The following is a 25,688-nucleotide window of genomic DNA, read 5'->3' as shown; positions in this document are numbered from 1 at the left end:
AGGAGACGCTTCATTTGCGGGTTTTTTGCTGCATTGTGGTGCAATGCAGTGCACTGCAATTAATGGGCACAGTGGCTGCATTTGATGACACAATGGCTGCAATTGATGGACACAGTGGTTGCAATTGATAGGCACAGTGGCTGCATTTGATGGTACAGTGGCTGCATATGATGGGCACAGTGGCTGCATTTGATGGCACAGTGGCTGCAATTGATGGCACAGTGGCTGCATTTGATGGGCACAGTGGCTGCATTTGATGGGCACAATGGCTGCAATTGATGGCACAGTGGTTGCATTTGATGGGCACAGTGGCTGTAATTGATGGGCACAGTGGCTGTAATTGATGGACACAGTGGCTGCATTTGATGGACACAGTGGTTGCAATTGATGGCACAGTGGCTGCAATTGATGGCACAGTGGCTGCAATTGATGGCACAGTGGCTGCAATTGATGGCACAGTGGCTGCATTTGATGGGCACAATGGCTGCAATTGATGGCACAGTGGCTGCATTTGATGGGTACAGTGGCTGCATTTGATGGGCACAGTGGCTGTCATTAATAGCACAGTGGCTGCATTTGATGGGCACAGTGGCTACAATTAATTGCACAGTGGCTGCAATTCATGGGCATAGTGGCTGCAATTGATGGGCACAATGGCTGCAATTGATGGCACAGTGGCTGTAATTGATGGGCACAGTGGCTGCATTTGATGGACACAGTGGCTGCATTTGATGGACACAGTGGCTGCATTTGATGGGCACAGTGGCTGCATTTGATGGGCACAGTGGATGTTTTTTTTTTTTTTCAGAATTTTTCAGTTTGTTTGCATTTGTGGTTGCAATTTATGGCATAGTGGTTGCATTTGATGGGCACAGTGGTTGCAATTGATGGGCACAGTGGCTGCATTTGATTAGCACAGTGGCTGCAATTGATGGCACAGTGGCTGCATTTGATGGGCACAGTGGCTACATTTGATGGGCACAATGGCTGCAATTGATGGCACAGTGGCTGCAATTGATGGGCACAGTGTCTGTAATTGATGGGCACAGTGGCTGCATTTGATGGACACAGTGGCTGCAATTGATGGCACAGTGGCTGCAATTGATGGCACAGTGGCTGCATTTGATGGGCACAGTGGCTGCATTTAATGGGCACAATGGCATTTGATGGACACAGTGGTTGCAATTGATGGCACAGTGGCTGCAATTGATGGCACAGTGGCTGCATTTGATGGGCACAGTGGCTGCATTTGATGGGCACAATGGCTGCAATTGATGGCACAGTGGCTGTAATTGATGGGCACAGTGGCTGCATTTGATGGACACAGTGGCTGCATTTGATGGACACAGTGGCTGCATTTGATGGACACAGTGGCTGCATTTGATGGGCACAGTGGCTGCATTTGATGGGCACAGTGGCTGTCATTAATAGCACAGTGGCTGCATTTAATGGGCACAGTGGCTGCAATTAATTGTACAGTGGCTGCAATTGATGGGCACAGTGGCTGCAATTGATGGGCATAGTGGTTGCATTTGATGGGCACAGTGGCTGCATATCATGGGCACAGTGGCTGCCTTTGGTGGGTTTTTTTTTTTTTTCAGAATTTTTCAGTTTGTTTGCGCCCCCCAGAAATTTTGAGCACCAGCTGCCACTGGTATGGGACAAGTCCCAGGAGGACAGTGTGCTGCAGAAAGGAAGAAAAAAGGAGGAGCTAAGGCTCAGGGCAGTCTCACGTGGGGACTGAGAGGTGACTGTTGAAAGGTGTCACTAAGTCAGGGAGACTGCTGTTGCCAGAACTTGCTGCTGTGTCAGAGTGGGACAGTGCTGCTGCATTCACATGCAGGCTTCCACAATGGGCTGGAGGAAAGGGGTGTTATTGGTATTTAGAGAGATCACAGTTACAGAGCCCAGAGTGGCCAATAATGCCACAGGGTTCCAGACACCAGAGAGCTAGAGGAGGCTTCACAGCAGACTGCATAGTGGTGAGAGGCCGCTGGTCACAACCTCCCTATTCTCCTTTTAAAGGGACAGTGCCACCCAAGGTTTGGGGATTTATGACATTTACCATGGGATACAAATATACACTTTGCACTCCAACACAGGACTCTGGGCCCCAACTTTTAGTAATCACACGGATCACTGGGAGGGGTTTTGGAGAGAGAGACTCAAGGACCTTTTAGCTTATAGTATTTTAAAAAAACGAATACTTTAAAGAAACATCCCTGCACTTCTCCACAGATAAGTAATATGTGATAATTACTACTACAAATAATCCACATAAGGAGCTCCTTGGGGGAAGCAACGCATCAGTGGGAGGAGCTTAAGATGTCATCACAGTGGGCAGAGCCCTTATGTCGTTTTGGATCACTGTCTTGTTAATCCGTGTGTGCTTCTGTAAGAGCTGTTTTTAAAGAGATATCCTTTGAGTGTAACCATTTTTTTAGTACAAGAAAGTGAAAGGATTTTACACTATGGATTTTTTTCTCTATTATGAGCTTTCAAGTCTACACGATAGAAGATCTATGTGCAAGGAGTTTTATGCCCTCAAAAGCCTCAAAGGAACACCCAGGGAGCAGGATATACCCTAAACACTGTTTCGACCTGTGTAATGCAGTAAGGTAAACTTCTAAGGTGAGAATCCACCCATTTACGCATTCTGGTCATGTTTATTCATAAGATGATTGAGAGGCACGATGAAGATGTTCTAAATACCTTGTGGGAATTTGTCTGAGAATTTGCACATTTTGGAGCATGATATTTTTATTGATAGATTTTTATATATATATATATTTTTTTGTATTTGAAATACTGGCTTTGGCACATGATTTTTATAACATGCGTTGAATTTTATGACATCGGTTATGAACTAATAAAATTGTTTGTGTGGAGATTTTTTTCGTTTTTAATTGATCACTGTACATTGCACTTGAGTATTTATTGCATATTTATTGCTTTTGTAATTAGGAGCGCTTCACTATAGTTTTTGTTTTATAGCCTATAGTACTGCTTTTTGTTACAACCCCCCCCAAGATTTAGGATTGTGGTACAAAAATACTTAGCCCTCTCATTGTTTTGTTGTATTGTACAAATCTGTTTTACCCTATAACTGTAGCTGTTCATTGCTATTGCTGTTTTATTTCTATTGTTGTCTTGAATATCGTACGAAAGCGGTTGTCCGAGGAAGGATCTACGATATTCGGATCGTGTGTACGCTACTTTCGACAGCCGATCACGACCGTTCATCTGATATTATTCGATCGGACATACCCGAAAATTTTCCTCATACGATTCCAGATCGCACGATTTTCGTTTAGTCAGTATAGTTGTTGTCCGAAACTACAATACAAATACATTACAACACATGACATCACTTCTGATTTTTTTGTCTGTCATACGAGAATTTTCGTGAATTTATTTAGCTATTCAATTTCTACTTGCGACTATTAAGCGAGAGCGGTCGTACGATATTCGGATCGTGTGTATGGGCCATTACTGTTTTAAGGCAGACACGGAGGCACCAGAGATAGCCTCTTGCTTGTGTTGGAAGCATGCTTAAATTTCAGCCAATCGGGATTCAATGCCACTTCTGAACCAATGAGGTGGTCCAGGGTTTTGATTGGCAGGGATGGGTAGAGAGGGAACAGAAAAACCAAAGCCTAGGAATGCTAACTCTCTTCGGCTCACCGTCTAGATGAAACATGGTAATATAAGGGCTGTCTAGGTAATGTATCTGTATTATCTATATGTCTCTTCTCTTCTCTCTAACTTTTTTCTATTCTGGGTAATAACTTGATAGCATGTGTATGACCATTATAACAATATTTTGTATCATTGGTAACATCTTTGTTTTTAAGGTTGTATCATTTATTTTATAGTTGCTAACCTCGGATTAATACAAGTTTCTTTTCTGTGCAATAGTAAGTTTAAATAAATTAGATTGTTATCCTTTTCGCACAGGTATCATTCGTCCTTAATTTCATGGGTTGATTCAAATAGATAAAAGGTTTTAATCATTTATGTTATGTATCATTAAGCATATAAGTGAGGTAGGTAAACATTGCCATATCAGATGGTGCCCCTGTGTGAGGAAGTTTAACGTTTGGGTGAATGTGATTTCTTGTATGGAAGACAGAGCTGGTTTATACCTAACCCCAGAAACGCTGAGCATTTTTTTCTTATGCCTTTTGTGTTCACCTGTCTCCCGTCTGAATACCCAGACTAACAAAACTTCTCAGAACTTTCCTTTTTACCTTTTGTCTATACTAATACTTTGATGAGACTGATTTTGAATAATGTATATAAGAAATTAAATTATAAGTGCGAATGATGAGGGCTCTATTTGGAATCTTGGAGGCAGTGGAAAAGGATATGTGCCTCTCTGCCAAAAAGCAAGTTCAGTTGACCCTTTGAATGAGATTAGACCAATCGTTGTGATTGAAACACTCCTGTGGGCATAGAGCTACGTTTCCACTGGTGCAACTCCAAAGTCGCATAGTTTAGAGTGTGACTGTGCGGTGCGACTTTGGTGTGGCTTTGAATGCGACTTTAATCCAAAATTTACACTCTGGGTCGGAGTCACATCCAGAGTCACATCAGAGTGGTTCAGGTACCTTTTCATAGTCGTTGCAGCTTGAGTAGCATAGATTGGGACTGGTGCTATTGAAATCAATGGGCTGCGACTTGTAATGTGACTTTGTATCCAAAGGCTATATGGCAAATTGCATTAGTGGAAACGGAGCCTAGGTCACACTGAATGATCTTGATATGTATGAAATAGGGCTGCAACTGACGATTGTTTTCCTGGTCGATTGGTTGGCTGATTGTTGTTTTGATTGATCCATTAATCGGTTAATGTCCTTGGAAGAAAGTGTGGTGTGGGATTTGGTTGGTATGTAGAGTTTAGGAAGGGTACAATTTATTCTTGGATGTCTCCAGTCAGGGGTGAGTGTAAATAACCAACTATATGGTTAGGGAGCAGGGTGTCTGGTCCACTCTGGGAGTGGCAGACAAAAGAGATATACTGTGTGTACTGTTGGAGGAGATGTATGCTGTGTATGCTGTTGGAGGATGTATGCTGTGTGTACTGTTGGGGGGTGAGTCTGGTGGATATCATCAGACTCAGAGATCACATTTTTTAATTTAAAATAAATAAATAACAATGTCTTCATTTAAAAAAAGTGTCGTTTTAGGAGTGTTCGTTCGATTTTCTAATCGTTAGTGGGGTCGGGTCGAAGTTTATTTTCAACTACAGTGATGGGAAGATTTGGAGATAATAGGGAACTTCTTGGTCAAGGGAATTTTCAGACAGTGTATGTGGTTTTCATTCAGAAATTACATTGATTTTAAAAACAGAATGTTAAAAACAAGTTAAAATTTCAAACATTCTTTCATTCAGCGAATGTACAAAGATTTTTCTTCTGAATATTCTCATCTGAAAATTGATCCGTGTGGCCAGCATAAGGCTCGGTATACACCTATGCAGTTTGCTTTTGATCTGTTTCTGCAGTGCTTTTTTGCTGTGTGTTTTGATTTTTGCGCACGTGATTTTGGTGCGATTTGCGTTTTTGCATTTTTTTTTGGCCAATTTGTTGTTGGGCAGATTAAAAAAACACAAATTGCTGCAAAAACGCATTACATGCTTTTCTACAGCTTCTCCATTGGAGTATATTGAACCAAAGAAGCACCGTTTTGCGTTTTAAAAAAATCCCTGACCCTTTCCAAATACGCTGAGGCTGAAAAAAACATAGATATGAACGTGTCTCATGGGAAGCCATGTAGGTGAACTGGGGTGCGTCTCTGCAAGAGGCACCAGAGGGCACATGGATGTGGACCAGGTCTAAGACGTTTATCAACATAATGGGGTTGGGAAGGCTAGGGTTGGCCCATTGTGGTACAGGGAGGAGCGGATAGTCGCTACTGTAAGGGGTTCATTTTTACTGTAGAACGGTGAAGGTAGTATTTGCAGTGGCGATTGTTTGCTCTTTTTGTGCTATAGGAGTCTCACTTTGTATTTTTAACCCCATTGCATTACTGACCGATTGATCGATTGTGAAAATAGTAATCGATTAGTTTCATAATCGATTAGTTGTCGATTAGTGGTTTCAGCCCTAGTATGAATCTATCTCTTTGTAAACTACTAACTGGGGATTGTGAGCTTCCTAATTAGACCTGTAAACACTAGCTATATTGTAACTGCTACAAATCATATTGAAATTAGGTGTGCCTCAGTTGACTGCCTCCATGGGCGTCCACAGCATAGGGCAAGGGGGAGCAATTGCCCCCCCCCGGAATTGTAAGAAGGTAGAGGTCGACCGATATATGGGAGAAGGGAGGAGGAACGTGGGGTTCCTCCTCCCTTCTCCACACGCTGTTGGTAGAGCAGCGCCCCAGTGTGTGAAACTGTATGGAGAGAGAGAGGAGCTGTCAAAATTGAGGTTGGATGTCGGGGGTGGGTGGGACCCAGGGTGGGCAGGACCCAGCTATCCAACACCAGCCAGCCAATGGGATGGGATCTGGGCGGGCCGCTATGTGTATGTGGCCCCGCCCCTTCTTAAGCAGCCCAATCATTGGCTGGATAGCTGCTGGGTCCCGCCCACCCCGGGTCCCGCCCACCTCCAACATCACGTTGAATTTGTCAGCTCCTCTCTCTCTCCATACAGTTTCACACAGTTACACTATCGGCTGTGAAACCTGCCATTGCCATCCAGTGCGACCTGCCAGTGCCATCTGCCAATGCCAACCAGTGCCTGCCAGTGCCACCTGCCAGTGCCAACCAGTGCCACCTGCCAGTGCCAATCAGTGCCATCTGCCAGTGCCACCTGCCAGTGCCATCCAGTGCCACCTGCAGTGCCATCTGCCAATGCCAACCAGGGCCTGCCAGTGCTAACCTCTGCCACCTGCCAACCAGTGCCACCTGCAAGTGCCAATCAGTGCCATCTGCCAGTGCCACCTGCCAGTGCTATCCACTGCCACCTGCCAGTGCCAATCAGTGCCTGCCAGTGCCAATTAGTGCCATCCAGTGCCACCTGCCAGTGCCAATTAGTGCCACCTGCCAGTGCCAATTAGTGCCACCTGCCAATCGATGCCAACCAGTGCCACTTGCCAGTGCCACCTGCCAGTGCCAATTAGTGCCACCTGCCAGTGCCAACCAATGCCACTTGCCAGTGTCATCTGTCAGTGCCACCTGCCAGTGCCAACCAGTGCCATCTGCCAGTGCCAACCAGTGCCACCTGTCAGTGCCTGCCAGTGCCACCTGCCAAAAAAAAATCGGCCTAAAATATCGGCCGCAAAAATCGGCAACATATATCGGCCATCGGCTGCCCTGATTTCTAAATATCGGCATTGGCCAGAGAAAAACCCATATCGGTTAACCTCTATATGAAGGTGTTGAAGAGTGAAGACAGTTGCCCTGTGTAAAGCAATGGCCGTCACTGCTGCCTCTGCGGCAGCCGTGGACTTTTTGTTCCCTACGTCTGCTGGCCTGGAGCTGCTCTCAGTCTGTTCCGACTTATCACAGATTGATACAGACATCCGTCCCTCCCTCCCTCACCCCCGGCCCGATCATCGGATTGGCTCTGACTGCCGCTCGTGCCTCTGCTCGATATCTCGGCTGTTCCGGAACATGATTGGCTGCCTCAGCCTGCCTGTGTAACGTCGCTATGCTGATCCGGCCGGCGTGGCGTCAGCTCCTCCCACAGGTGCGTGCAGTGGCCGAGAGAGAATGCGCTGCCAGTGCTATCGCATCACTGAAGAACCACAGGTAACAGCACTGCAGTGCCACTGTGCCAGTTAGGAGGAAAATATATGTATATATATTGCTTGGAAAGTTGGACAGCTGAGCTATTGCTGGAAAAATATATTTGTGTGTGTTATAATATCTTCTTCACTTTGTATGGAAGTTACTCAGCCTCTCAGGGATACCAGTCCATGATGCCCAAATAAATATAGCCTAGAGAATGTACATCTTTCTATTTGCAATGTATTGCAATACATCTGTTGTGGCCATATTTTGATCTTGATGAAAACAACCTATACAGTATATAGCAAATAGAAAGATGTACATTCTCTAGGCTATATTTATATGGGCATGGAGTGAAGCTGAATTATCTCAAGAGCTATTTCACACTGCCATCTGGCCGCGTTATTGGTAAAGTGCCGCTAGTTTTAGCGGCGATTTACCATCGTTTTAGCGGCTCTATTGGGCCGCTAGTGGGGCGCTTTTAACCCCTGCTAGCGGTTGAAGAAAGGGTTAAATGCGACTGTGTATCGCCGCTGCCGAAGTGCCCCCTGAAAAGAGTTCTGCGGACGCCCATGACTGCCTCCTGTACTAGAAGCACTCATCAGGGTTCTGATTATCCAAGTTTGTGCTAATCATTCTTGAGATAACAGAAGTAATAGCCCTTATTTAAGCATTTCTTTTAAAATACTTCAGAAAGGTCCACGGGGGGGGATTGAACTATTTGAGTTTGGGAAATCTCCAGGCTAATTTTTTGAAGGACTATAGTCAGGACAGGGAATTGTTTTGACAAGTAGTGAAAAAAAAAAGCAGCAACGGTGACAGGGGCGGTACCTGTCAACCCAATTCTTGGCCAGAGAGTAGCTACCTCTGGAGTAAAGGCAACCTGTAAAAAGGTTGGGGAATCAGTTCAAGGTCCATTGTAAATATGGGCCTTGGGTGGTAACTTCAAGATTGGGATCGCTGGACTGGAAAGAGGTATTCTAAAAGAGGTACTTTTAAGCCAAAAGCTTGGGAACAAATGAAAGAAATACTTGGAGTGCATGGGTGGTAGAATAAAAAACACACCAAATGATGCTGAGGAGTAGGGACGCAGATGACAAAACTTTAAGCCATTTTTTTTTTTTTAGAATACTTCTGAAAAGTCCACGGGGAAGACTAAAGAGTTCGGGAAAATCTCCAGGCTGACTTGAAGGACTATCGTCATGAACAGGGAAAATATTGTTCTGACAAGTAGTGAAAAGCAGCAACGGTGACAGGGGTGGTAGCTGTCAACCCAATCACGGTCCAGAGGGTTGCTACCCCTGGAGGATCAACCTATAAAAGGTTGGGAAATCAGGACAGGGTCCAAGCGTCCGTAAGAAGAAGTACAGGTTATTATAGAAAACATGCTGATATGTGTGATGTCTAGAGTTGTCTTTAACCTAGCTAATTGTGCGAATGTGTGGAATATGCAATATATGTCGTGTCGTGTGATGTTTGTCTCAGCTGCTGACAGCCCACCCAAATGACCCCCCTTCTTTCTCACCAAATCTGTGAGAGTGTAAAGCGAACTGTATTGACATGCAGATTACCTGAGCCAAGATAATTATCTGTAATAGTGAGTTGAAATGTATATTTACTAAAATGTATTTGTTTTCCAGAGAGACAGTTCTGCAAGAGGTTTTGTGGTGAGGTATTGTGATTTGTTGATAAAATGGTACCGCTAAAAGGTTTATACATGAATACATTTTTTTGGGGAAATTATTGGTATACCATAAAACAAAAATCCATGTGGTATTAATATGTATTAAGTAATACATATTAATAATAAGTTGAGCTCAACAATTTTTGGTATTTTAAAAAAGTGCACTGTTTATGTAATGTAATGTATATTTGTGTTGCATATGCTAATGTCTTGTTACAGGTATATAACCATTGGTTTATTTTGTTTCAAGGAGGAAAAATTTAATGTTTATTACTAAAATTTTATTGGTGTTTTATCCCTCAGATTCGATAATTGGGTTTCATGGCTGTCAGAACAAAAGGATATCACAGCCTCCATAGACATTTTTTTTCCTCTTTTTCCTGGTTTCAGCACCATTATATAGTTGGTGCTTCTATTTGTCAGCCCATTCAGGTGTGTTCTGGACTACCTAAGTGTGTGTTGTATGTTCTGATCCAATTCTCAAAAAATCAGTGTCTATGCTGACTTTTGTATATATTTGTTTAAGACTGCTTAATTCCCCTCTGCGGTTATTGTAATTAGTTATGGAGCTGGAGATACTCAAGACCACATTGGGGGGTCTTGTGTTATATATCAGGGAAGTGGTTAGGAAAACCAACTTGCTCTGTCCAGCATCACTTTGCAAGGACAGGCAGGTGGGGGTAGTATCCAAGTTGCCTATGAGTCGTAATAGATTGGTGGATGACTCAGTTCCAGGATCCTCAAAATCTAACTTGCACTGTTCTCATCCCTAATGGCAGGGATGGAACATTGTGCAGATATCACGGTCAATCTAGGTACTATCCTATCAGACTTTATTGTGTACCCTGGAGTCCATCTTGTTCTGATGGTTTGAGTCTGGACAGCCTCAGATGACTGGTACTGATGAGTGCTGGAGAAAGGAAGGTGTTGTGCTATGGGAAAAGGCAACAATACTGGCACAGGAGGGGGTCATGTCTAATGGATGCTGGGGTACTGTCCCAACTGGTCCTAAACAAAGTTAAAAATACTTGAGACCTGAGACCGGGGTACTGGTGCTGGTATCACATGTCTAATGATGCACTGCTTTCAGCATCAGGTTAAATGGTACTCAGCAGGGTATACTACCTCGGTGAGTCTATTGTACATCTCCTCTTGCCCTTGGCATGGATATAGCAGGAACACCGGGTTGTACCCCGATCACCCCTGAAGAAAGGTTTTATAGCAAACCTAACATCCCGTTACACCTACTGAAACTTCCGTTGGGATTCGGGGAGGAGTTAAAAGTCAGGTAGTTGGGTAGTTTGGGCAACAGGTAGATAGTGCCAACAGTTTTTGCAGGGCGTGAATAGAAGGGCCCTGTTTATGATCTAAGGGGAGGAGGGTGGTACAAAAATAATAGCAGCTGGGAATATGAAGCTGGCTGAGGTAACATTTTAGGTGGAGGCGGGGTAGGCTTCCCGGAATAAGTTTTTCTTTTTAGGGATCACCTAGGTGTGAAAAGGGTAGGGCCGGGCTGGACATATTGGGGTGGGGGAGTTCCAGAGGTTCAGGAGCAGTCCTGAGGTTGAGCATGGGAGGAGGTAACAAGGGAATCATGATGTCTTAGGAGGAGCGGATTGGATGATTTGGGTGATCTGAAGATCAAAAGAGGTTAATCCAAATATCTCAAACTAAGGTTTCTTAATGGGAAAAGTTTATTCAGGTACAGTCTTAGGGCCACAGCTTTAGTAAACTCCACCCTGTTGCTGTCAAGATGTGGGTATCTATTAAGAGACCGATGTAGAATATTGTGCGCATTAAAAAATAAGACCCTAGAACTATATTTTTCATTTTGTTGTTTTGGGAAAAAGCATCTAAAAAATTTTTGAGCAATAAAGTGCAGTCGGATTTGACTAAATTCTAAAAGTTTTTGGCAGCCATTGTTTTATTCTCTCCTTTTTTTAATATTTTTTTGTACCCGACTTGTAAATTTTTAGTGACAGTGATCCTGTTCACCTGTTGATCAGTAATATGGGAGTAGAGTTACCTATTCTTATTTTTTTGTTCCTCTTTATTTTTTTTGCTAAGTTGCTGCTGCAACGGCGGCAATGTATTATTTTTCAAGGCACTTTATAATAATTTTCATTAATAATACATTTCTAAATTCAGGACAGTTATATATTGCTCGTTTGTTTTATAAATGCAGATTCAATGCTCTTTGACATAAAGTGAAATGTGTGTGGTCTGGGTTGAAGCAGCATTAAACCTGTATTTTTCTTTTTAATTTTTGCTTATTTTATTTTTTTCTCTTCTTTCTCGTTCCTACTTTCTTTGTTTCATATTCTTATCTTTATTTACTTTAAGTGAGGGTACCAGTCCATTAGCTGATAATGTTCTTCTATATCTTTAAAAGTAAATGTATTAGTCTTCTGGAACTTTTGTTTGAATATCAGAGATGAGCTGTGAATTGTAAGGCTTTACCGATTCCATTTTTAAAAGTCCAGTGGGTCCTATAGAATGATTTCCTGAAACATGCAAGTACCATATTTCACAAAGTATCTCTGGACATCCAGGTCTTATGTCTTAATGTAATTCTACCTCCCCTAGTCTGTCTACTATTTTAAAGCGGTGGTTCGCTGAAAAAAAAATATTAAAAGCCAGCAGCTACAAATACTGCAGCTGCTGACTTTTAATATATGGACACTTACCTATCCAGGGAGCCCGCGATGTCGGCAGCCAAAGCCGATCCGTCCTTCGGCTCTTGGCTGCTGCCGCCGCCATCCTCGGTAAGGGAATAAACAGCTTCACTTCCTGGTTCCCTACTGCGCATGCACAAGTCGCACTGCGCGTCCTCTCAGGTCCCTGCTGTGTTCTGTGTCTCACAGAATACAGCGGGGGAGGACGGGGTAGGCGCCGGAAGTGGCATAGGTCACTGCAAGCGCCACGGTAAGCTATGCCAGGAAGTGGGAGCAAATACTGTATTAGACAGATATCTGCTCCCTCCTCCCCCCTGAAAGGTGCCAAATGTGACACCGGAGGGGGGGAGGATTCCAAAAAGTGGAAGTTCCATTTTTGGGTGGAACACCACTTTAACCTGAGCCCTGTGAGCAGGTGTGGTGAATCTAGGGACCTGGCAATAGCAGGCAGTGTTGACTATTCCTACCATCAAGGGCCATGGATGATACTGGCTGTTGCCCGGACTCTGTACCCTGTGGGGATCCCACTTTACTTGTCCACATTACACCCCTTATAAGCATTTAGTCTTAATGGCCAACCCTCTGCTCCTGTCCGGCATTCCTCCAATACCTGTACACTGACATTCTCCTTTTTTTTTTGTATTCATGCACGACTGTCCGGAGGCCCGCCCAACCACCACCGGAAGAAGCAATGACAACCAAATTATTTCTTGAGACAGATGTGCAATGAATAAGACTCTCCTGAACTTTCCTTCACCATGCTGAAAAGTGCTGTCTCTCGGTCCGATCCAATCATTATAATCATTACACTGTATTCCCAAGTTACAGGACTAGATATGCTAGGATCCCGTCATCAATGTTGGAGTTCCGCTCTTCCAAGGCAGAGGTTGGATGAAACATTGCAGTACAGACACTCATGGTTTGGATGTGAAGTCTCAAAGGCACCAGAATTTCTTTGCTGTCTCGAGTCTACTTTGATCTGGCGTGTTCAAGAAAGGAAGAGGAGGCCGCAGTGGTGGTGGTGGGGAAGGGTCGGGGCTTCTGGCTGTTGTGGGTGGATATAAAATCATTGAAGAAGGACATAAGTTCATGAATGAACTTCAGGGGGGACTGTGGTGGAGATTTTGAAATCCATATGTGTATCTTCAAGGGAACTCTCTAATAAAAGGACTCTCTTATTAAATTACCATGCCCCATTGGATATATATATGCCCCATTGGAGATATATATATATATATATATATATATATATATATATATATATATATATATATATATACTGTATATATGTTTGTATATGTTTTTACAGGACTTTATATATTTTGTGATATCAGTTCAAGCCCAGCTTAGATTTTAAAAATACTTCTTTTATTCCTGGTTCTCAAAAGCTGTTGAATGTTTTAGGCAGGTGATAATTAGGTTACTCTTCAGACTTTGTGTCACCACCTGGTTGGCGGTTTTTTGACATGCTAATTTCGGAACTGGTTATATTAAGATCAAAGATGGCTAACTGTTTTAGGGCAGACACAGAGGCATCGGAGATAGCCTCTTGCTTGTGTGGGAAGCATGCTTAAATTTCAGCCAATCAGGATTCAGTGCCACTTCTGAACCAATGAGGTGGTCCAGGGTTTTGATTGGCAGGGATGGATAGAGAGGGAACAGAAAAAACAAAGCCTAGGAATGCTAACTCCCTTCGGCTCACTGTCTAATGAAACATGGTAACATAAGGGCTGTCTAGGTAATGTATCTGTATTATCTATATGTCTCTTCTCTTCTCTCTAACTTTTTTCTATCCTAGTTAATAACTTGATAGCATGTGTATGACCATTATAAAAAAAATTTGTATCATTGGTAGCATCTTTGTTTTTAAGGTTGTATCATTTATGTGATAGTTGCTAACCTCGGATTAATACAAGTTTCTTTTCTGTAGTAAATTTAAATAAATTAGATTGTTATCCTTTTCGCACAGGTATCATTTGTCCCTAATTTCATGGGTTGATTCATATAGATAAAAGGTTTTAATCATTTATGTTAGGTATTATTAACCATATAAGTGAGGTAGGTAAACATAGCAATGTCAGTAGGCAGTTTGCCTACTCTTGGTTAATCAGTCTACCCTGCTGCCCAAGTTGGGAGGGAAGGGGCTAATGCTTGTTCCAACTTTCCTAGTGTGTTGGCTTTTCCTCGGGGGTCCAGCCTCCCTCCAGTCTGATATAAAGGACAGAGGCCTGGATCCTGGAGTGGGATGAGATGGATGTGATGATTGGGAACTTAGAAAGGGCTCGGAATGCACTGAAACTCAAAATTATGTCCTAAGAAGCCTGTTGGACCACCGACTCATCGGAATACTCCCAAGGACATGGAGTCCTTTGTTTGAGTTTGGACTTTTCCACAAATCTGCTACACACAAACAGGTAACCTTGAGCAGCCACAGTTAAGTTTGGTTAGGGAAAGGACATTGTAGCATGTTGTACATGTTCTGCCAAATGTTCAGTAAAGTTGTTTACTTTGCTTAAAGTCTGGTCTGAAGTCACTCAAGGTGTGCATGTGAGGTCCTGGCATCTCTCTCTAAGGAACCAGGGTCTGAAATAGCACACTGGGGTCTGTTCCCAGCCTGACTCTGGCCATCCACTGACCACAAGCTCAAACCCGGCATGTGTAGTGACGCAAAGGCCCTACCCTACGCGTTTCATTGACTGATGTCCTCCAGGGGCGGAATCGATGTACGCCATCACTCATCACAGAGTGGTATTGCCATTTTAAAAGCCTAAGAGCCAATTCACTAGAATTAGAAGAAATTGTAAAATAGATTCCCATTTTTTGGACCAGACCAATATCCTTATTAATCTTAATTAACCTCCAGAAAGAAAGTTTTTATGAAGGATAGGAATGAACTTTTAGAAAAAACAAATGTAAAACAGAAATTGGGGCTGTGATTTTATTAGATTTTAATACACAATTTAAGAATTTGGAGAAAATAATACAAAGTCATTAGTCTATTTTGTTGTCCCTCCTAATGCAATAGATACAACTGTTTAAGTGTGTAGGACAAGGGACAACATCTCCTGGAGGAACTCTGTATATAACACTACACACAAGTGGCTCATCTTTGAGTTGGGGGAAAACCTTAATCTTTGACTTTCACATGCCGGTGCCCTCGCCTGGTCCCGGAACTGGTGAGCACGCCTTTGGGCAAGGCGGTTCTTCTGTGCTAGGCAAGTGACCCCGTTCATCACCTGGAGTAGCCCAAGGAACCCACCTCAGGGTAGGTCTCCTAGGTGAACCACACTTGGTGCCCAATGAGTTAATGGTGTACATGGAGAAAGTGTCACCCACCTACCCTACTAGCAGACCTTGCATTTTAGTGCAAGTTGTTTTCAGTGAGGTGAGATCCCACAGCAATATATTTATTATTGATGAAGTCCAGTATCCTAATCTGGTATAGCTGAAGATACAGCTTTTACAAACAGCAAATGTCAAAGTTTCCATGATCATAGAAAAAAATACAAACTGTAGGACTAGTGTGTGTTTTACCAGCAGCATTCAAGCTGCCAGAACTGTAATATCAAATCTTTTAAATGCAGACAGTTAAAGTTTGACCTAGATTAGGTATGATAAATGGTTGTTATAAGCAGGGCGTTTTCTACCATAAAGTAGGGTAATAATCATGTTTCCTGGTGGTGACCATATAAGTCCTGAAAGAAACATAACAGCCTAATCAGTCTGACCTTCAGTCTACACTGGCAGGAGGAAGAGCACGGTGGTAGAGGTCAGGTCTATACATATTGGTAAACACTGGTTGGCTCAGAGGTGTAAAACCGAGTAGTCAGATTGTGCTTGAAAATGCTTTGATTACCACCGGCTGTTACATCTACAGCACTACAGCAAATTTCAGTATATACAAACTGTACAAACATGGGTACAGTGGGCTTTCAGTGACTAACACAAACTGTGAGGAGGCGAAATATCTCTTTTTAGCCTATGGTTGCCATCTTTTCTTCAAGCAAAACTTGAACATTTCTTTTTTTTTTTTAAGGGGGAACACTGTGGACTCTGGTGTAAAGGGGAACTCTGATGTAAGGGGGTTTCTGTTCACCAAAGCCCCCACTTATATCAGAGTTCCCAGCATTCCCCCTAAAATCAGGGTATCAGATCAAAGCCCGCCTTACATCAGAGCCCGCAGAGCACCCTTTACATCTAAGTCCCCCTTATCTTAGCGTACTCATTTGCTTGGAGGCAGGAGAGAGAAGGGAGGGAGGGGACAGACTTCCATCAGACTTAAAGGGTTTGTAAAGGCAGAAGATTTTTTAATCTTAATACATTCTATGTATTAAGATAAAAAACCTTCTGTATGTAGCAGCCGCCCCAGCACCCCCTAATACTTACCTAAGCCCCCTTTCTGTCCAGTGATGTCCACGAGTCTTTTGGGCCGTCCGAGACTCTCCCTCCAGATTGACTAAGACACAGCAGCAGCGCCATTGGCTCCCGCTGCTGTCAATCAAAGCCAGTTAGCCAATCAGGGGAGATAGGGGGTGGGGCCTAATGGCAGCTCCGTGTCTGAATGGACACACAGAGCTGCAGCTTGGCTCGGGTGCCCCCATAGCAAGCTGCTTGCTGTGGGGGCACTTGACAGGAGGGAGGGGCCAGGAGGGACCTGAGAAGAGAAGGATCTGGGCTGCTCTGTGCAAATCCACTGCACAGAGCAGGTATAAGTATAATATGTTTGTTATAAAAAAAAAAAACAAGACTTTAAAATCACTTTAATGGACAGTGAGCTCACTCACCCAGGGATGGAGGCTGAGGCATCATCATCTTTCATCTATGATGTATCTGCCAGCTGCTGGGCTTCAAATCTCCCACCGACAGACACAGAGGGGTAGGGGCGGGAGGAGGAAAAGCAGATCGAGTCCTCTCAGGACCGTGGGGGAGGGGGGGGAGGGGCACGCTCTGTGCTAGCTCTAGGGAGTGTGAGGGAGAGTGTCACAGACTTGGCTTAAGCCTAGTACACACTATCACCTAGTACACACTGTTCCTCTGTAAACCTCCAACAAAATGGTGCTCCGCTCACTTTTGGTTGCAGTGTTTGAGGTCACGCCGCAACCGGAAGTGAGCGGAGTGCCATTTTGTTGGAGGTTTACAGAGGTAGACAGAGGCTGCCCCCATAGGGATATATAGAAGCAATTTATGTTTCTTGTGTTCTGCCGGCAGGGAATCACTTCTGTGGTGAGCAGCGTCATATTCATTCACACACTGAAGCATAGTAAACAGTTTACTATACTTCATTTATGAATGAACACAGTGAGTGATGAATGATATATTTACCGGCCCCTTCCTCTGCTCTCCATCCTGAAACACCCCCATGTGTCCACAGCAGCAGCCAGAAGGAGAGGAGGGGAGGGAATCTGGCAGGAATAGAGGGAAAATCTTCCAATGGGGACATTAGTTCTGATGACAATCAGGGATTCCCTCATTTTGGTGAGATTTATAGGACAGGAAGTGAAGGGAAATCTCCTTGATAGGACACAGATGGCAAAAATAAAGTGGTTATTACCCTCCCTTACTCTATCCAAAATAAAAAAAAAATGCTTTTAGTTCTCCTTTAAATAAAATTTTTAAAAAATCTGAGGGGGAAGTGAATTTCCGCTTTAAAGTGGAACTTTAGTCAGAAAATTAAGTCTCGCTAGATCACTGCAGGCTGGTCCCTTTTGCAGGTATAGAAGTGCCTACACTGTGTAAAATCCAATAATACAATATTTCATCCTGCTCTGCACATGCTCAGTTTCTCCCAATTTTAGGCATTTTAAGGCACTGCTGAGTTTGTAGAGGCTGATCTGCTGACAGCCTTAAGCCCTGGTTCATATTACAGCGATTTGGCATGCGATTTGACATGTCAAATTGCATGCCAAATCGGTGGCTATTGCCAGCAATGGCTCCGTCAGAATCAGTGCGACACTGCATTTGCGGCACCGCACTGATTCCCAAAAGTAGTTTCTGTACTACTTTTGGCGACTTTGGGGTGCGATTTCAATAGACATCTATGCCGAAACCCACACAGATGTCTCTGAAATTGCTCCCGAAGTCGGGGCTGACATGCGGAATGAAATTGTGCGAGTTCAGCTAAACTCGCATGTTTTGATTCTCGCTGTCAGTGTGAACCTGGGCTAAAGCGGAATTAAAGTGGAGTTCCACCCAAAAATGGAACTTCCACTTTTTGGATTCCTCCCCCCCTCCGCTGTCACATTTGGCACCTTTCAGGGGGGAGGAGGGAGCAGATAACTGTCTAATACAGGTATTTGCTCCCACTTCCTGGCATAGATCACCGCGGTGATTTCGGTGACCTACACCACTTCCGCCGCCTACCCCGTCCTCCCCCGCTGTATTCTGTGAGACAAGGAATACAGAAGGGACCTGAGAGGACGCGCAGCGCGACTCGCGCATGTGCAGTAGGGAACCAGGAAGTGAAGCCGCACGGCTTCACTTCCTTATTCCCTTACCGAGGATGGCGGCGGCAGCAGCTGAGAGCCGAAGGACGGATCGGCTTCGGCTGCCAACATCGCGGGCACCTTGGACAGGTAAGTGTCCATATATTAAAAGTCAGCAGCTGCAGTATTTGTAGCTGCTGGCTTTTAATATTTTTTTCAGCAAACCTCCGCTTTAAACCCTCCTATCCTATGAAGCTGCTTCCGTTTGATCTTCAACTTCCATGGTGCTGCACATGTGATCAGTTATGACACCAGTCATTGGATGATTTGACAGTTGAGGACAGACGCTAATGTAACAATTAGCAATCCCAGCATTCCATGAATTGTAACTGTTTTTTGAAACCGTTAAAGCGGAACTTTACCCATAACAACTTAATAATGTTCGTTAGGAAAGTACATACATTCCACATTAATAATTATTCTACCAGAATTAGTGTGTGCTGTAAATTGCCTCCAGCATTGTACCTGTTTCTTGTTGCTGGAGACTGCCACTTTGTTGAAGCCCAGAGCCCCGGAACTAAACACATCGATTTAAAGTGGTTGTAAACCCTTACAGACCTCATTTACCTACAGGTAAGCCTAGATTAAGGCCTACCTATAGGTGCAAGAAATATCTCCTAAACCTACATGCTTTAGGAGATATTTCCAAAAGACAGACAACGATGTCTACGGCGCATGCGCCGTAGACAACGGCGTGCAGGTGCACTGGGCGTGCCATCTCTAATAGCGATCATGCAGGGAGTGACGTCATTGCGGCTCCGGCCAATCACAGCGCCGGAGTCGCGATACCCGGAAAGAAGATGGACGCTTCGTAGGAGAAGGGACAGCGGTGACATTGCAGGCTTCTGTGTCAGGTAAGTGACACATAATGGGCTACTATGCGATGCATAGTAGCCCATTATGCTTTACCTTTGCAGGGAAACAAAGAGGAAGTAAACTCATCAGGGTTTACTTCCTCTTTAACAGTTTCAAAAAGCAGTTATATTCTTGTCAAACTGTCAAATGGCCAGTGTCATATCTGATCACCATGGTAGTTGCAGATCAAACAGAAGCAGCTTCCTTGGCTGTAAAGGATAGGAGGCTTGCGATTTGACATGTCAAATCGGCGGCAATTGCCAGCAATGGCAGCGTCCTAATCGCTGCGACGCCGCATTTGCGGCGCCGCACTGATTTCAAAAAGTAGCACCGATTTTAAAAGTAGTAGAAATCTGCACAGATGTCTCAGAAATCGCCGCCAAATTCGGGACTGACATGTGGGAATGAAATAGTGTGAGTTCAGCTGAACTCGCACCATTTCATTCACGCAGCGGTGTGAACCTGGGCTTGATGCTGTCAGCAAATCAGCCTCTACAAACTCAGCAGCGCCTAAAAATAGAGAGCAACTGAGCAGTGGAGCTACTAGAGTTGGTGCCACCTGGTGTGGTAAAACATGGTGTCACCCCCCCCCCCAATCATTTTTGCACCTTGTGGGAGACAAAGATGGGGCGAGAGAGGGAGCAGTGGGCAGGGAGAGGGGGGGCAGAGAGAGGGAAGAGAGGGGGATAGGGAGAGAGATAGGGCAAGGAGAGAGTGGGGGGAGAGAGAGAGAGGGGGGCAGGGAAAGAGAGTGGAGGGCAAGGAGAGATAGAAGTAGAGGGGGGCAGGGAGAGAGAAAGAGGGCAATGAGAGAGTGGGGGGGGGGAGAGAGAGGGGGGCAGGGAAAGAGAGTGGAGGGCAAGGAGAGATAGAATTAGAGGGGGCAGGCAGAGAGAGAGAGGGGGGGCAGGGAAAGAGAGTGGGGGGGGCCAGGAAGAGAGGGGGCACAGAGAGATAGAAAAAGAGGGGGGTCAGGGAGAGAGAGAAAGGGGCACGGAGTGAGAGGAGGCACAGAGAAAGAGAGGGGGGCATGGAGAGAGAGGGGTCACGGAAAGAGAGGGGGCATGGAGAGAGAGAGAGAGAGGGGGGCAGGGAGAGAGAGGGGGGGCAGGAAGAGAGAGGGGGCACGGAAAGAGAGAGAGAGGGGGGGCAGGGAGAGAGGGGGGGCAGGGAGAGAGAGGGAGAGGGGGCAGGGAGAAGAGGGGGGCAGGGAGAGAGAGAGAGGGGGGGGCAGGGAGAGAGGGAGGGGCAGGGAGAGAGAGAGAGGGGGGCAGGGAGAGAGGGAGGGGCAGGGAGAGAGAGAGGGGGGGCAGGGAGGAGAGAGAGGGGGCAGGGAGAGAGAGGGGGGCAGGGAGAGAGAGGGGGCAGGAGAGAGAGGGGGCAGGGAGAGAGAGAGGGGGGCAGGGAGAGAGAACGGGCACGGAAAGAGAGAGAGAGGGGGGCAGGGAGAGAGAGAGGGGGGGGCAGGGAGAGAGAGAGAGGGGGGGCAGGGAGAGAGAGGGGGCAGGGAGAGAGAGACGGGGGGCAGGGAGAGAGAGAGGGGGGCAGGGAGAGAGAACGGGGCACGGAAAGAGAGAGAGAGGGGGGCAGGGAGAGAGAGAGGGGGGGCAGGGTCTGGTCACTTGGATGGCCCCCCAGGCTCACTGCCTCAGTCAGTGGCTTCTCTTTCGATGTGTCAGCTTCACAGATGGCAGGGAGAGAGGGTGATGCCACTGCAACTGAGCATGTGCAGAGCAGGGTGAGACAGCGTATTGCTGGATTTTAAACAGTATAGGCGCTTATTTTGAATGTTTTACATATCTATACCTGCAGAAGGGGCCAGCCCGAAGTGATCTAGCAGGACTTCATTTAATGACTAAAGCTCCACTTTAACTGCTTGCTGAACATCCGCTGCAGCTATACTGCGGCAGGTTGGCTCAGCTGTGCGAATCGCTGTACCGGTACACCAGATTGTACGCATCTCTCTGTAGGCTGGCACACGCCGATTGGCCAGCGGGTCTGGTGGACTCGATGTCCGCCGTCCTCCTGCGCCATTCCCCCACAGTGACAGAACAGGGATCTTCCATAGTAAACAAGGCAGATCTCCGTTCTGACAGGGGAGATCACACAGAGATCTTGTCTTTCTGTTGTGCAGGAATACGGATCTGTGTGTTGTCCCGGGCAGCCCATTCCCCCCCCCCCCCCCCCACTAGGGTTGCCACCTTTTCATCAAGCCAAACCCGAACACTTTAGCAGGGCACGGCAATTTTTTTTTTTTTGTAGCATTACCTTCATTACCTCTGTACAATGCAATGAACGACAATTTTTTTTATGTAGTATACACTATATATATAGTTTTGTGATTAAATAACATTTCTGGAGGGTATGACGGGGGCAGTATGTACAGGAGAGGAGTGCGGAGGGTGTGAAGGGGGCAGTATGTACAGGAGAGGAGTGTGGAGGGTGTGACAGGGCAGTATGTACAGGAGAGGAGTGCGGAGGGTGTGATGGGGGCAGTATGTACAGGAGAGGAGTGCGGAGGGTGTGATGGGGGCAGTATGTACAGGAGAGGAGTGCGGAGGGGTGTGATGGGGGCAGTATGTACAGGAGAGGAGTGCGGAGGGTGTGATGAGGGGCAGTATGTACAGGAGAGGAGTGCGGAGGGTGTGATGGGGGCAGTATGTACAGGAGAGGAGTGTGGAGGGTGTGACGGGGCAGTATGTACAGGAGAGGAGTGTGGAGGGTGTGACAGGGCAGTATGTACAGGAGAGGAGTGCGGAGGGTGTGACGGGGCAGTATGTACAGGAGAGGAGTGCGGAGGGTGTGATGGGGGCAGTATGTACAGGAGAGGGAGTGCGGAGGGTGTGATGGGGGCAGTATGTACAGGAGAGGAGTGTGGAGGGTGTGATGGGGGCAGTATGTACAGGAGAGGGAGTGCGGAGGGTGTGATGGGGGCAGTATGTACAGGAGAGGAGTGCGGAGGGTGTGATGGGGGCAGTATGTACAGGAGAGGAGTGTGGAGGGTGTGACGGGGCAGTATGTACAGGAGAGGAGTGTGGAGGGTGTGACGGGGGCAGTATGTACAGGAGAGGAGTGTGGAGGGTGTGACGGGGGCAGTATGTACAGGAGAGGAGTGCAGGGGTGTGATGGGGGCAGTATGTACAGGAGAAGAGTGTGGAGGGTGTGACGGGGGCAGTATGTACAGGAGAGGAGTGTGAAGGGTATGATGGGGGCAGTATGTAAAGGAGAGGAGTGCGGAGGGTGTGATGGGGGCAGTATGTAAAGGAGAGGAGTGCGGAGGGTGTGATGGGGGTAGTATGTACAGGAGAGGAGTGCGGAGGGTGTGATGGGGGCAGTATGTAAAGGAGAGGAGTGCGGAGGGTGTGATGGGGGCAGTATGTAAAGGAGAGGAGTGCGGAGGGTGTGATGGGGGCAGTATGTAAAGGAGAGGAGTGCGGAGGGTGTGATGGGGGCAGTATGTAAAGGAGAGGAGTGCGGAGGGTGTGATGGGGGCAGTATGTAAAGGAGAGGAGTGCGGAGGGTGTGATGGGGGCAGTATGTAAAGGAGAGGAGTGCGGAGGGTGTGATGGGGGCAGTATGTAAAGGAGAGGAGTGCGGAGGGTGTGATGGGGGCAGTATGTACAGGAGAGGAGTGCGGAGGGTGTGATGGGGGCAGTATGTACAGGAGAGGAGTGTGGAGGGTGTGACGGGGCAGTATGTACAGGAGAGGAGTGTGGAGGGTGTGACAGGGCAGTATGTACAGGAGAGGAGTGCGGAGGGTGTGACGGGGCAGTATGTACAGGAGAGGAGTGCGGAGGGTGTGATGGGGGCAGTATGTACAGGAGAGGAGTGCGGAGGGTGTGATGGGGGCAGTATGTACAGGAGAGGAGTGTGGAGGGTGTGATGGGGGCAGTATGTACAGGAGAGGAGTGCGGAGGGTGTGATGGGGGCAGTATGTACAGGAGAGGAGTGCGGAGGGTGTGATGGGGGCAGTATGTACAGGAGAGGAGTGTGGAGGGTGTGACGGGGCAGTATGTACAGGAGAGGAGTGTGGAGGGTGTGACGGGGGCAGTATGTACAGGAGAGGAGTGTGGAGGGTGTGACGGGGGCAGTATGTACAGGAGAGGAGTGCAGGGGGTGTGATGGGGGCAGTATGTACAGGAGAAGAGTGTGGAGGGTGTGACGGGGGCAGTATGTACAGGAGAGGAGTGTGAAGGGTATGATGGGGGCAGTATGTAAAGGAGAGGAGTGCGGAGGGTGTGATGGGGGCAGTATGTAAAGGAGAGGAGTGCGGAGGGTGTGATGGGGGTAGTATGTACAGGAGAGGAGTGCGGAGGGTGTGATGGGGGCAGTATGTAAAGGAGAGGAGTGCGGAGGGTGTGATGGGGGCAGTATGTAAAGGAGAGGAGTGCGGAGGGTGTGATGGGGGCAGTATGTAAAGGAGAGGAGTGCGGAGGGTGTGATGGGGGCAGTATGTAAAGGAGAGGAGTGCGGAGGGTGTGATGGGGGCAGAATGGGGAGGGATTTCTTGCAGTGTCTGTGGGGTGACCAGGGAGTGATGTCCCTCAGCAGGGGGGTAGGAAGCAGCTCTGAGTGATCTGTATGAAGTGGTCTGATGTAAGCTGGGGGGAGTTGGGGGCTGAGAAGTGGTCAGATAGTAATGCCTATAATAAAAAAAAGCTATTGTGGTCATCTACTAAAATATACAACAATACTACTCAATGACAACAATCTGTTATAAGATGCCAGCCCCCAGAACTCTGTATGTCCAGAATATGTGAAGGTAATTGATGACCATTCATATAACCCTGTGTTATCCAGGCTCTGAGTCTGGGCAATCAGAGGTGTAGACTCACCACATACACACAGGGTTAAGTGAATGGTCATAAATTACATAACATAATCTGGACAGAGGATGGGGGATGTTTGTATCTATAGATAAGTGTGCTGCTTGGGAGATACTGTGAGTCGGCTGTGATCGGGCTGCAGACTCTTCCCCCACACACACTCACTTGCTGTCTCTTCTGATTCTCCTTATCCTAACCCTTCAATGCAATGCAAAAGAAATCCTCCTGGAACTTTGCACCCTCGGAAACTTTCCTTAGAAAAATAAATAAATCAGCTCACCTCCTAGTGAGCAGCGGCCAGCCCGACAGCAGCTCCAGTGATCTCCTCAGCTCCGCCCCCCTCTTCTCTCAGAACACGGCACTAGTGATTGGAGAGGGGGGATCCGAGATAACAGAGACTGTAGGAGCCTGGAGAGGGGAGACAGAAGGCAGCTTCAGATTCCCAACACACACACCAGCACAGTGTGTGTATTTAGAGAGAAGAAATGACACTGCTGCTGTGACTGACGCCACAGTGACAAGTATGTTAATGAAGCTCTCCCTCTGCCAGAATAGTCTGTCCGGGTTTCAGGCAGTCTGAAAACCGGGCAGATGATTCAGAACCCGGACTGTCCGGGTGAATCCCGTACAGGTGGCAACCCTACCCCCCACACAGTTAGAACACACCCAGGGAGCACAGTTAACCCCTTGATCACCCCTGATGTTAACCCCTTCCCTGCCAGTGTCATTAGTACAATGTCAGTGTATATTTTTAGCACTGATCACTGTAGTAATGTCACCGGTTCTCAACAAAGTGTCAAAAATGTCAGTTAGGTCTCCGATCTGTCCGTCGCAAATAAAAATCGCTGATCACCGCAATTACTAGTAAAAAAAATGAAAAAAGCCATAAATCCATACCCTATTTTGTAGACGCTATAAATTTTGCGCAAACTAATCAATAAACACTTTTTCGGATTTTTTTTTCCCGATTTTCAACATTTTTTTATTGGGTGTGTTTTATAGCAGAAAATAAAAAAATATATATTTTTTTCAAAATTGTCAGTCTTTTTTTGTTTATAGCGCAAAAAATGAAAACCGCAGAGGTGATCAAATACCACCAAAAGAAAGCTCTATTTGTGGGGAAAAATAAGGACATCAATTTTGTTTGGTTACTGCGTTGCATGACTGTGTAATTGTCAGTAAAGTAACGCAGCGCCATATCACAAAAAAAGGGGCTGAAGTGGTTAAATCATTGGGTTTAGTTCCCACTTTAGGATTTACTGCTGTTCAGGGGCTCTGGGCTTCAGCAAAATGGCAGCTCCAAGCGAGAAGAAACAATGCTGGAGGCAATTTACAGCGAACATATTGGTAGTATAAATATTAATGTGGAATGTATGTTCCTTGCTAAAAAACATTTTTTGTTATCAAGTTGTTATGGGTAATGTTCCG

The 25,688-nt window shown here is 46.2% G+C and overlaps 1 protein-coding gene across 1 annotated transcript in view; it reads right to left on the bottom strand.

Annotated features, from left to right (window-relative positions):
- The window catches only part of LOC141103533 (transcriptional adapter 1), a 156,377-nt gene extending 131,803 nt beyond the window's left edge, over positions 1–24,574 (bottom strand). The window contains exon 1 of the mRNA XM_073593219.1: positions 24,541–24,574. The gene's annotated coding sequence lies outside the window, so the exon portion shown is untranslated. The remainder of the gene's footprint in view (positions 1–24,540) is intronic.
- Positions 24,575–25,688: the final 1,114 nt, after the last annotated feature.

This window comes from Aquarana catesbeiana, linkage group LG07, assembly GCF_042186555.1.
Source record: "Aquarana catesbeiana isolate 2022-GZ linkage group LG07, ASM4218655v1, whole genome shotgun sequence".
Lineage (NCBI taxonomy): Eukaryota > Metazoa > Chordata > Amphibia > Anura > Ranidae > Aquarana > Aquarana catesbeiana.
The sequence above is the reverse complement of the archived record's forward strand: the minus strand, read 5'-3'. Positions and strand labels throughout refer to the sequence as shown.